Consider the following 13,738-nt stretch of genomic DNA (forward strand, 5'->3'; position numbering starts at 1 on the left):
CAATATAATTTGATACGACACTGTCCCTGATCCTGTCTTTATTTAAAATTTTGGTATTTTTTTCCTTGTGGATTTTTTTCCCATTAATTTGGATTTTTAAAAAATATTGCATTAGAATATTATTTATCTTGATGACTGAAAATTTTAGGGCCCCTTAAATTTTTATTTTATTTTAATTTATTTTATATTTAATTGTGGTGAAACACACCTAACATAAAATTTACCATCCTAACTATTTTTAAGTGTGCAGTGCAGTGGTATTAAGTACATTCACATTGTTGTGAAACTATCACCACCATTCATCTTCCCAAACTGAAACACTATAGCCATTAAACAGTAACTCCCCCTTCCCTCCTCCCCCAGGCCCTGGCAACCACCATTCTACTTTCCATCTCTGTACATTTGCAACTCTAGGTGCTTCATATAAGTGGAATCACTTGCCTTTTTGTGACTGGATTATTTCACTTAACATAATGTCCTCAAGCTTCATCCATATTGTAGCATGTATAAGAATTTCCATCCTTTTTAAGACTGAGCAATATTCCATTGCATGTATGTACCACATTTTGCTTATCCATTCATCCATTCATGGACACTTGGGTTGCTTCCACCTTTTAGCAGCTGCACCATTTTCCCTTCCCATCAACAGTGCACAAGGGTTCCAACTTCTCATCCTTGCCAACGATTTTTCCCTTCCCTTCCCTTCCCTTGCCTTCCTTTCCCTTCCTTTTCTCTTGAAAGCACCCATCCTAATGATGTGAGGTGTTGTGAGGTGGTAGTGCCTCTTAAATTTTGTGCCCAAGGAGGTGTCTCACTCATCTCACTGCAGTCCCCACCCTGCCTCCTAGTTACAGGTTGACTTCCTGATAAATATGTGTTACATCCCACAAGTGGGCTGGTGTAGGAATAAATACTGTGCATTTGGATTAGAAGCCTGGTTTCTAACTGTGTGACCTTGGGCAAGATACTTAACTTGTCTGTGCCTTAGTTTCCCCATTGAGAAAAGGAGGCAAGTACTTCTATTTACCTGAGAGAATGGTCATGAGGATTAAGTGGATTAGTATATATAAAGCTCATAGACATAGTAACCCTTATACCTTCTGTTATCAAAAATCTCACCCAATGGATGTAGCTGTTTGTTTTTAATAAACATCACTTTGGAATAATTTTAGGTTTATAAAAATGTTGCAAAGACAATACAGAGAATTCCCGTGTATACAACTCCCTCTAACATTAACATCTTACACAATCATGGTACATTTAAGAAATTAACATTGATACATTATTATCTAAACTACAGACTTTATTTGCATGTAACTGGTTTTTCCACTAGCTGTCCCAGGATCTAAGCAAGAATACCACGTTGCATTTAGTGTATAGCTGTTTTTGTTTTGCTTTGTTTGTATTTCTGTATTTTGCCTGGAGAATGTTTTTAAGAGCTGGAATTTGAAAGCCCTTAGATAGGACATGGTTCTCCATTCTGCCACAATCTTCCACCACTCCCTACTGTTCTGTGCCTGCTTCCGACATCTGCATTTACTGCCTGCCCCTGGAGGCATGAGAATCTGTAACCCTGGATTAGCTGATGGCTCAATCCCTTCCCCTCTTAGAGACTGTAATTCAGTGATTAATTCTTTGGGGTCTGCAGAAATCCTCTATTAAAATTCAAATACTGTCAGGGAGCTAGTTCAATTGAACCAATTCACAGATAAACACCTTAGCAGAAATTAGTTGATAGGGAGGATGGCCTTACGGGCTAGTTAGTAAAAGTGCCTGGAGGTGAGAAGCGTGCCTGGTAGGGAGATGGACAGGCACCTCCAAGGAAAGGCTGGCCAGGCTGTGATGCTAGATTTATCCATCTTGTATCTTGGGCTGGGCCCTGCCTGTGATAGGCCCTGATTCTTACTGCTCAGTTATGTAACAGATCTCCCACCCACCACCCCAGGGCTCCCTGGCGTCATGGATCTGTGAGCCCAGCAGAGCCCAGCACGTTGCTAACTTGGGCCTCTCTGCTGGCTCTGCCTCATTCCTTTCCAGAATGTGGGTAACTCAGGTCCTTGGTGGTGGTTGGGAAAGAGGCTGGAAGAAACTCTGCCACCAATTTATTAAGGAGTTTCTCTTTACCCGGGGCAATGTAAAGTGCTAAATCAGGGTTTGAAAGTGAAGAGCTAAACACAGCAGGGGCAGTATTTTCAAACTTATTTTTTACTCAAAAATAGACCACCGGTTATGAGCGATCAACTAGCTTATTTTATTCTCCATATTTTTACATACTTGGGTGTGCGTATACAAAAGTTCACGTAAGAGTTACTTGTCTTGTATCTGCATATTTAGAGAATTGCACTTATTGACTAATAGCATAAATACTCAGAAAAAAGAAGAGAAAGTTGATTATTTAAAAAAAAAAAATTGGGCTTCCCTGGTGGGGCAGTGGTTGAGAGTCTGCCTGCCGATGCAGGGGACACGGGTTCGTGCCCCGGTCCGGGAAGATCCCACATGCCGTGGAGCGGCTGGGCCCGTGAGCCATGGCCACTGAGCCTGCGCGTCCGGAGCCTGTGCTCCGCAATGGGAGAGGCCGCAACAGTGAGAGGTCCGCGTAACGCAAGAAAAAAAAAAAAAAATTGAGAATGTTCCCCTACCTTAGTTTCTTGCTTTTGCTGTGGGTAAAGTTTACAAGATGCCTCTAATATCAGCCACACGATTTCCCCCTGTCCTCACCCTAGTGCTTTTTTTGGTGCTACAGCATAGTTGGGAAATAGGATGGACCAGACAGACCTCTTCTGAGTACTGGCTCCACCACTAACTGGTCATGGGAAATTGGGCAAGTTACTCAACCTATTTGTGCCTCAGCTTCACCTGTGAAATGGGGATAATTGTAGCACCTGCCTCCCAGGGTGGTTGTGAGATTAAAGAAAAGATGGGGGAAGCAAAATGTAGGGGAAAAAAATAATTTTCTCTTTACCCTTCTAGGTTCATGGCTGAGACATCCCTGTAATAAAAAGATTAAAGGAGAAAAACAAGCACAAGTACAATAACGTGTATACCTTCTGTATACGTAAGCGGTACCCAGGAAAACTGAGTAACTCTCCCGAATGGCCAAAGCCATCACCTTAAATACCATCTTCAGCTAAAGACAAAAGAAGGTGTTTGGGGCGGCAGAGTCAATTACGGGAGGTGACCAGGAAAAGCAAAGTAAACAAGAGTAAGGTTGTTATTCAGAGTTCTTAAAGTTGTTGCCTTCTCCAATGATAAGAGTTTCTAGGGATTTAGAGTCATCCTCCTCTTCCTGGTGCAGAGAGGGATGGATGCACCCTTACAAATGGAGAGTTCACTTGGAAATGTCTTTTACAAAAGGGTAACTTCTATTTGGTTTTCAGAGCTTCTCCTGTGTCTGCAATTTCTTAAAACTAACCAGCTCAAGGTAATCCTTTGCCAAAGAGACGTTTTTTCAGCTTTCTTTCTTTCCTGTTCTTTTTTTTGTGTGTGGTACGCGGGCCTCTCACTGTTGTGGCCTCTCCCGTTGCGGAGCACAGGCTCCGGACACGCAGGCTCAGCGGCCATGGCTCACGGGCCCAGCCGCTCCGCGGCATGTGGGATCTTCCCGGACCAGGGCACGAACCCATGTCCCCTGCATCGGCAGGCGGACTCTCAACCACTGCGCCACCAGGGAAGCCCTCTTTCCTGTTTTTTTTAACATCTTTATTGGAGTATAATTGCTTTACAATGTTGTGTTAGTTTCTTGTAGTCTTTATAAATGTGTGGGAGATAAAACCTTGGAAATCCAGACCTACTGAGCCCAAATCTCCTGCTCTTTGGACACAGAACTGACCCTTCAGAAGGACCCTTCCTCTAGCCCCATTTTACAGACAGGAAAACTAAGGCCATGGAAATGGAAGGCTTTTTGGTTTCAGTTTAGGAAATAAAATTAGGAAAAATAAAATTTAGGAGATTGAAAAAAAGTACCTGAAATAAAAACACAAAGAGATGAAACAGCAGGGCCAGACTAGATAGAAGCTAGACAGAGCGTCCACAAAAATGTGAAGGCTGAGAAGGTTAACAAAACAGTGAGCTCACTTCTGACAGGTAACTGGAAAGAACAAGCCGTGTTGTCATACTCCTCAGAGGCTGGCCCGGCAGCTGCCAACATGCCAACAGCAGTCCCCCGTGCCCCCCACCTCCCCATGCACTGCGTGAGGCTCCACGCTCCTTACCTGTACTGAGCCGTGTCTGGGGGATACTCCCATCAAGCCCCTGGAGGAGATTTGCTCTGAGCTCCCTTTTTTCCCTTTGGCTCCTTGTTGGCTGCAGTCGGCCTCTGCCACACCCTCCCCTGCAGACGGATGAAGTGGGAATGTTCAGAAGGTACTGTCTACAAAGAAAGCACCTTTCCTGAAAGCTGGGGGCTGGGGAATCAGCATATGCTGTAGCACATTCTGGATCCTTCCAGAAACATGGTTCCTCTTCTCCAGTCACCCCTGTATACCTTGACTTAGGTTATACGCACACACACACACACACACACACAGGGAAAAAGAGGAAGGAACAAAGACTTCCTGCTTCCACTACTGGTCAAGCAATTCCATTTGGCCTGAGCAGGTACAGTCAGTGACCTGCAGGATGGCTCAAAGTCAGATGGTGGCAGAATAAGACAGATAAGAAAGCAGAGGGACAGAAGTTGCCAGGGACTGAGCGGGGGGGAGGGCTCCAAGGTTTGCTATCTCTGGCCCCTTTGAACATTTTTCCTCTGTTGTGAAGCAACGTCTGTACATATCTAACCCGCCTGCCCGCCCCAGCTCAAATGAAGTGTGTGAGCAGGTCCACGCACCCATTCCCCTCCTGTGAAGATGAGGTCACCTCCTGAGTTCTTTCCTGTGCATCTGAGTGTAGCTGGCAGGCTCTTTGATCTCCTGTCTCCCTCTGAGTGGCCTCTGAGTGGCCTCAGGTGAGACACCAGAGACTTGTGGGCAAAATGTGGAACATCTACCTGTTGGGAGTGGAGCCCAGCTCCAGCTAACCTCGGCAGGTCCCAGACCAGATTGTCCCAGCTGGCACTCCGTTTGCATTACTTCATCCCCCTCAAGAAGGGCAATTCATTAAACGTGCCATTTGATGAGATGGAATCTTCATGCTTTGGTGGAATGTTACTTTAGATTAATTCACACAGTGGAAAAATAGCTTTTTCTGTGAAATTCTGAGCTACTTGGGGTTCTGAGAAACAATCCTTTACCTTCACAGATGGCTGGAACACATGGTATAGTCAGGACAGCACAGTAGATTGGGAAGATTAATGATCTTTTGATGAAAAATTTAGGAGACGTTCTATATTTTTTAGTGTTTAAAAATGATGTTACATGCGGTAAAATGCACCCTTCTTAGTGTATAGTTTTTTGAGTTTTGGCAAATGCATACATACATGGGCCTACCACCACAGTTAAGGTGTAGAACAGTTCTGTAGCCCCAAGAAGTTTCCTTGTGCCCCCTTTTTTGGGTTGAATTGTGTGCCTCCAAAATTCCTGTGGTGAACTCCTAACCCTCAGTACCTCAGAATATGGCCTTATTTGGAGATAGAGTCTTTACAGAGGAAATCAAATCAAAATGAGGTCCATTAGAGTGGGCCCTAATCCAATATTACTGGTGTCCTTGTAAAAAGGGGAAATTTGGACACACACACACACACACACACACACACACACACACACACACACACACGACAGAATGTGAACATGAAGGTGACCATCTACAAGTCAAGGAGAGGGGCCTGGAGCAGATCCTTCCCTCACAGCCCTCAGCAGGAACCAACACTGCCAACACTTTGATTTCAGAATCTGAGAACCGTAAGATAATAAATTTCTATCGTTTAAGCCACCCAGTTTGTGGCCCTTTATTAGAGCAGCCCTAGCAAACTAATACAGCCCCTTTATGGTCTACTACCTCCTCCTACCTCAGCCCCTGGCAGGTACTGATCCGATTTTTGTGCCTATAGTTTTGCTTTTTTTCAGAATGTTATGTGAGATCGTACAGTATGTACCCTTTTGAGTCGAGCTTCATTCAGTGCAGTGCTTTTGCGATTCATCCATATTCCTTTTCTTATGGCCGAGGAGGATTCGTTTTATGGATGTACCACAATTTTATTTATCCATTCACCAGTGGAAGGATATTTAGGTTATCTCCAGGTTTTAGGTATTGTGACTAAAGCCTCCACAAATAGTCACATATAACACTTTTTGCGTTTCTCTTGGGTAAATACCGAAGGGTGGTGTTCCTGGGTCACACGGTAAGTAGATGTTTACATTTGTATGAAACCACCAAATTGTTTCCAAAGTGACTGTTCCATTTTTGTGTTCTTGCCAGAAATATATGAACATTTTAGATGTTTCACATCCTGCTCACTGCACTTGGTCTGTTTTTTGTTTTTGCCAATAGTAACTATGTACAGGTATCTCATTGTGGTTTTATTTACATTTTCCTAATAACTAAAGGTGTTGAACATCTTTTTGTGTGGTCATTTGCCATCTGTATAATTTTTTTGTGAACCATCTGCAAATATTTTCCCCGTTTATAATTGGGTTGTTTGTTTTTTTATTTTTGAGTTTGAGAGGATAAAAGTCCTTTATCAAATATGTGTTTTGCAAACATTTTCTACCAGACCATGGCTTGTCTTTTTATTTTTTTAACAGTATCTTTTGAAGAGCAGAAGTTTTAAATTTGGACATAGTCCAATTTATTAAAACATTTTAATGGATCATGCTTTTGGTATCATATCTAAGAAACCTTTACCTAAGGTCACAAAGTTCAGAATACCTACTTTTCATCCTGACTGAGCAGCGAATTCTCATTCTAGATAGGTCATTCATCCTTTCTCAGCCTTAGTTTACCCCCCTGTGAAATGTGGAGATTGAAGTGATAAGTATTTTCAAGCTACTTGACAGCAAGGGAACCTACTTTTTTTTTTTTTTTGCGGTACGCGGGCCTCTCACTGTTGTGGCCTCTCCCATTGTGGAGCACAGGCTCCGGACGCGCAGGCTCAGCGGCCATGGCTCACGGGCCCAGCCGCTCTGCGGCATGTGGGATCTTCCCAGACCGGGGCACGAACCCATGTCCCCTGCATCAGTAGGGGGACTCTCAACCACTGCGCCACCAGGGAAGCCCAAGGGAACCTACTTTTAACTGAGATCGTGCATGGTACCCCAGCATATAAAATAGAAGTGTTCTTGGGGCCCTATCCTCCTGGGGTCTTGTGAACAGTGTTTCTCTATCTTTCACGTGTACGCAAATCACTTGAGGCCCTTATAAAAATGCAGATGCTGATTTGTAGGTCTGGAATAAAGATGAGGTTCTGCAGTTCTAACAAGTTCCAGGTGACGCCCGCTGCTGGTCCAGGGACCTCACTTTGAGTGGCAAAGCTCCAGACTTCTACGGCCAAAATGTGAGGTCTACCTTTGTCAACTTAAGACTTTGGATTTCTATAGTATATTACTTCCAAGGAGAGCAAAGTTCTTCCATATCAGTAATTCTATTTTCCTCCTTTCTATCTGCCCCATCATTATCCCCAGTTAGCTGATGGGTACACTGAGGCCCAGTTTGAGCCAAGTTCCCTGGAATGTGGCAGAATCAGGTAGAGAAGAAGGCTGTCAGCTGCTGGTGACATGTGCCATTGTGAACTGTATTATAGAGTCAGTATAATACTGAGAACTTGTTCTGTTGTATCAGAGACTCAAACTGGCTTAAGGAAGAGGGGAACATTTTTTGGCTCATGTAAGTAAAAATTCTGAGGTTATGCTGGCTGCAAGTGTAGTTGGATCTAAGGATTTGAATGCTATCTTAAAGAATATGGCTCTCTGAAAGTTTTAATTCTGTACTCCTCTGAATTGGTTTCGCTCCCAGGCAGGCTCTTTACATGCCATGATCAGAAGACCACTAGCTGGTCTAGGCCCACATTAGATCAGCTTAGCCCCACCAGCAAAAAGGCAGGTCCCCTTTTCCAATAGTTTCATCCAAAGCCCTATATTTGAGCTTCACTGGCTTAGCTCAGGCTACATGCCTACCTATCCATGTAACAGTGACTGTGGCCAGTGGGCCTGTGGGATGCAGTGATCTGATGGACCAGGCCTAGATGATGCTTATAGCCTGGTGGTGAAATCAGCTTCACCTGAACCACATGGACTTAAAGTACAGAAGGAAATGTTCCCAAAAGAAAGGGGAATGTTTTTTGTTGAATGGGCAAACAACAGTGTCCACTACAGTCACTATAAATTCATATGCATGAAAGCTTATGTTTTTGTTTTTGTTTCAGGTTTTTAAGGGGGAAGGAGAAACAAGAATCTATAACTCTGACCACTCAGGAAATATTCTCATTGTGCCTTATATGCCTCAGTTCCTCCTTAGCACTCGACCTGTTTCAAAGCTCCTTGGATTCCCTTCCTGTGTTTTCAGTACAGCTCCCACCTCCTCCAACACCCAAGATTTTCACACTACCTTTCCCAGTCTGACAAATGTACTTCAATGCTAAACATTTCTATTCCTATTCTCCCAGAGGGCCTTGGATTTGAAGTGAGAATTGCAACAGAGAACAATGTTCGACACAAAGTAATTGTGCACTGAAGATGGAATTTTAGGCACTGGGGAATTGTTTTTTTTCCTAGGAGAGGAGCATCTCCTTGGTCTTGTCAAATCATCCATCTGGTTTTGCTGACCTACAAAGTTGGCCAAGGTTATAGCCTTCCAGCCCCAGAGCAATCCCCTCTTTCTGGAGGCGGCAGTGGAAACAGGTGGAGTCACAGCTGGGCTGACTCAAGGTGATGTCAGGACTCTCTTGGGAGGGACCTTGAACTAGGAGTGCAGGTGGCAAACCTTGCCTAATTGTCAGAGTGAAAAGCCTGTAAATTGAGACCTCAGGAGGGGAACATTCTTGCTTTCTCTCTGGCAGACAGCAGAGGCTGGTTGGGGCCTGAGAGCCATCAACTTCAGTCATTCAGTTGGTAAGAAACACCCCCCAGCTGTCAGTCTACAGGCAGGTCCACACGGCGGAGGATGGCTCTGGCTACAGCAGGCAGAGGATGGCTCTGGCTACAAAAAACCCAGTTCTGGCCAAAGATGGGAACTTTGTGTGTGTGTGTGACATCTCGTTGAGGTACTGTCAGGTTAGTCTGATAGGGTATTTTATTGAATGACACAACTTCCAACTTCAGTAAGAGCACCCCAGTGTCAATAGTGGATGTAAATAGATTGTCTTATAAAATGAGAACATACACTCACAGTGTTCCAACCTCCCCCTCCCGAGTGTATGAGCTATGAGACCATACTTGGCACGGGTAGATGCCTCGCCCTCCCTCGCCCGGCGCACACAATGACCCCCTTTATACACTGCCCGCTGGCCTCCCTGGGAAGGGCGCTCACTGTGTGCAGTCTGACTACAGTACTACTGTACGTGGTAATCTTTAACCCGAAATGGCATTTATGATGGTGAGAGGTGGTATGTGCTGTGCTCCCTTCATCCCTCCAGCAAACAGAATGTACTGACTCTAAACAGGTAGGACCAGTTGCTGCCAGGCCCTCAGAGACACAGTGTTCTGCTGTGGAATTAGCTGTGCATAATGGGCCCATTCAAGCCGGCGGCAGGCGTTTTCCCCTCCCGGCTGCACAAATCCAGGAGCTGGGCCTGGACCCCAAGGGCTGGCAGGGGGTAGGTTTGGGTTTCTGAATGGGCTTTGTTCACTCACTGGAAGAGAAAGCTCCAAAGCTGGTTGGGGCCTGAGAGCCATCAACTTCAGTCATTCAGCTGGTAAGAAACACTGAGCACGATATCCTGGGAACGGGGCTTAAAGCTTCAAATGGATTCCCTCAGGGGTCAGGGGCTGAATAAGCCCTTTGAGCAACTTCATATCTGAAACACGTTCGATCCCCTTAGGGCCTTTTCGTACAATGATTGGTTAGGTAGGGGAAAGCCATGCTTGACGAGCAACTGGAGTTGACATGAGCAAAAAGACGCAGAAGAATTAGGTAGTTGACTCAAAATACACATCCAGCTTGGCCCATCCAGTTCAAGGCAAGACAGCCCTCCCGATGCTTGTGCTTTGGCCTCTTGGGAGGTTTTTGCATTCCCAGCAAGGGGCCAGGCGTCACTCCTTCCCCGTGGCCCTGTTACGCACTTGGGTGGAAGATGAGAAGCAGGGGAAGTGGCAAATGTAGAGCGGGTTCCAGTCCGGGCTCTGGGCCCCGTAGTTGTATGATGGTGGGTCCATCCCTTCATGGCTTTGGACCTCGGTTTCCTCACCTGCGAAGAGAAAGCCAGGACAGATGGTCTCCAGAGCCACCCGTAGCACTAACGTTCAGCAGAGAACATTCTGCCACGGGCAGGTGGGCTCCTCCTACCAGGAGCACCTGGGGAAGCATGGGGAAGTGGGAATGTCCTGTGGGATAAAGATGCTGAAAGGGAAAAGGAAGCCCTAAAAAAATCGCGCCACTAATTTGGTACTTTTATCTTCTTCTGATTGACCGATGTGAGCCCTCTTAAAGAATGATAAAGTGCTAATTAGAATCTTTGAGTCCTTTTCCTTTCATTCTTTTCCTCTTCAGATGTGGTGTCTTGGCCAAGGTCAGCGGGAGCATTGGTGACAGATCTCCTGCTTCCCATCTGTAAACCTTTCCGATGACTATGAGGCCACCTGTGCTCAGTAGCTAGCAACTAGACCATCCCCCAGCGGCCGACAGCAATGACAGGAAACATGACATTAGTGATGGAACTCAGACCCTGTGCATAGACATTACCTACATCGGTTCATTTATTTCTTCAAATTAAAAACCTGTGAGAGGTATACTTGAAACTAATATAAGAAGTCAATTTTATCTCAATTAAAAAACCAACAACCTATGATAGGTGTACTTTTACAAGTTCCATATAAACATATGGAAAGTAAAGCTTAGAGGATGATTTGTCTGAAGTCACAAGGTTTAAAATTTGAACCCAAGCAACCTGGCCGCAGAATCTGTTCACCTGGTCATTGTACCGCATTGCCTTGCTATGGGCTCTTAGTGAGAGTTATGGAAATATTCCATAAAGGTGGATTTTTAAAGTGCTCTCAGCATTCCTGATTAGAAAACCAGTTGGTGAACAGGGCACCCTCTTTATGGGCTGTGGGCTATTCTTGGTACACTGGGACAGGGCCCTGGAGACAGAGCCACAGATGTCCTCCTCTTAGGCTCTCCAGCCTCTGAAAAAGGGTTTCTTCTCCATCTGCAGTGTCGCCAGGCTTGCTAATACCTTGGAGCCGGCCAGTGGGTGATCTCACATAGAGTGAGAGTTTGTCTAGAATTCTCCAAAGAGGAAGAAAACAATGTAATCATTCTCTGACTCCTGCTGCTGAAGGATCAGTCCCAAGATCCTGGAAACTCTTGCCCAGGGTGTTCTGTTTCAGTGTCTTCGTGTGATGGTTGGGTGGGGAGAAGGGCTTGGATGGGGCACTAGAGTAATCAGTCACTCTCAGAAAGACCAGGGCAACATGAAACACTTTTCTCTATCTTGTACTGGAGAAACTCATTCTTGATATGATCCTCAAAATTGAAAATGTGGAGTGTGCCTGTTTTCCAAATGGACAGGCCAAATCTGGCCCCAAGAGGCTCAGCAATTGGCGTTCTGTCCCAGAGCCCTCTATAGAGGCAGAGAAAGAGACCGAGGTACCTGGTGTGTTGACAAATGCCTCCTTCACTCAGGGGTATCATGACATCAGGTCACAGAATATGCCTCCCGATGACATTCAATTCTAGGAAAAATGTTTGGCTTTATCAGACTAGAACTGGCTGACCTCAGGAGAGAATGTGCCCAGGACCACGTGGTCCCCTTGCAGCAGGCCTGGGCTGGAGTCACTTCGGTCTCACAAGTAGCTGACTCTAAAGGTGGCTGGGCTTGCAGGGTCAACGTTCACAAAACACAGCCTATGAGGGTTTTGATTTGTCTTAAACAGACCATGTCCTCACCAGGCACCACAACCGAAACACCCCTTCTTCAAGGAAGCTTTTCCATAACCTCCAGTCAGGCCTATATCCCCTGTGATTCTCCATAGTAGCTCTTATCACAGTAGCTATTTAAATAATCCCTTGTACAATTATATATTTAATATCAATCACTTCTCCGAAGCTGTCAGCTCCACGGAGGAGATGAGTGTCTGATGGATCCATCAATACGCAGTATAGAAATACTCAGGGATATTGCAGGTTGAGGTCCAGACCACCACAATAAAGCGAGTATCACAACAAAGTGAGCCACGTGAAATTTTTGGTTTCCCAGTGCATGTAAAAGTTCTGTTTATACTATACTGCGGTCTGTTAAGTGTGCAATATAACGTTATGTCTAAGAAAAGCGATGTACATACCTTAATTTAAAACTACTTCATTGCCAAAAAATGCGAACCATCATCTGAGCCTCCAGCACGTTGTAGTAATAACATTAAAAATCACTGATCACAGATCACCATAACAAATACGATAATAACTAAAAAGTTTGAAATACCGTGAGAATTACCAAAATGGGACACAGGGACACAAAGTGAGCAAATGCTGTTAGAAAAATGGTGCTGATAGACTTGCTTGACAGAGTTGCCGCAAACCTTCAGTTGGTAAAAAAGCACAATATCTGTGAAGTGCAATAAGTGAAGCCCGATAAAACAAGGTATGCCTGTATAGGGTTGGCACTTAGTAAGCATTTACTAAATATTTGTTGGGTAAAGTAGGTAGAGGATATTACATCAAAAAATCGATAAGAATATGTTGGGAGTAGAAATGATCTTACATGTTTATTTCGACCCTGGAAAGGGAGGCTAGGAGTGATAAAGTGACTAGTTCAAGGTCACAAGTGGGCTGATGAGAGCGCTAGAATAGAATCCAAGACCCTCTACTTCAGTTCGTTCCGTGAGGGGTTACCTTTACTGTTTGCTCTTAACTAAGCTCTTTTGTGGGGTGTTCCCATCCCTCCACCTCCAAATACAGCTGTCATCTGTTCACTTCTCTGCATCTCTATTACCATTACTCTAGGCCAACCTGCCATCATCTCTTGCCGGGAATTGCAGGAGCTTCCTAACAAGTCTCTCAGCTGCTCCCCTGGCGCTCTCCACTCCCTCTACACACAGGAACTGGAGTGATTTTTTTTAAGCATGTGCATCACAGCATGTCATTCCCCTGCTTCAACCCTCCCAGTGATGTCCCAAATGTAACCACAGTCATTCCTTACCAAGGCCTCCCAGCCCTGCGTCATCTGGTCCTTGCCTCCCTCTCCTCTCCTCTCCACTCTTCCTCTCACCAGCCACATTCCACCCCTGCTGGCTTCTTTCTTCTGCTGCTCAAACATTCCAAGTTTGCAGTTTCTTCTGCTTGGAATACTTTCTGGCAGATCTACTTACTCATCCTTCTTTTCACAGTGTCACCTCTGACCATCCTGTGTAAAGTGACCCCTCCTGCACCTCTACAGCACTCCCTATCACAGGATTCCATTTTGGTACTTTCACAACATAAATCACTCTCTGAAATCATCTTTTATTTTTTTTTAAACTTATTTGTTTTCTTATATACCGTCTGCCAAATCATATGCTAACGTAATCCCCAGGAAAGTGAGAACTTTGTCTTGTATATTACTATATGTCTGGGCACCTCAATCAACATCCATATATGTTTGTTGAATTTGTTGAATGAATTAATGTTTGCAACCACTTCTATTTAATTGGAGGTACTATCACAGATTTGTTCCTGA

The sequence above is a fragment of the Aethalodelphis obliquidens genome, unplaced genomic scaffold (assembly GCF_003676395.1).
Source record: "Aethalodelphis obliquidens isolate GAN/ISIS:26980383/991018 unplaced genomic scaffold, ASM367639v1 scaffold14, whole genome shotgun sequence".
NCBI lineage: Eukaryota > Metazoa > Chordata > Mammalia > Artiodactyla > Delphinidae > Aethalodelphis > Aethalodelphis obliquidens.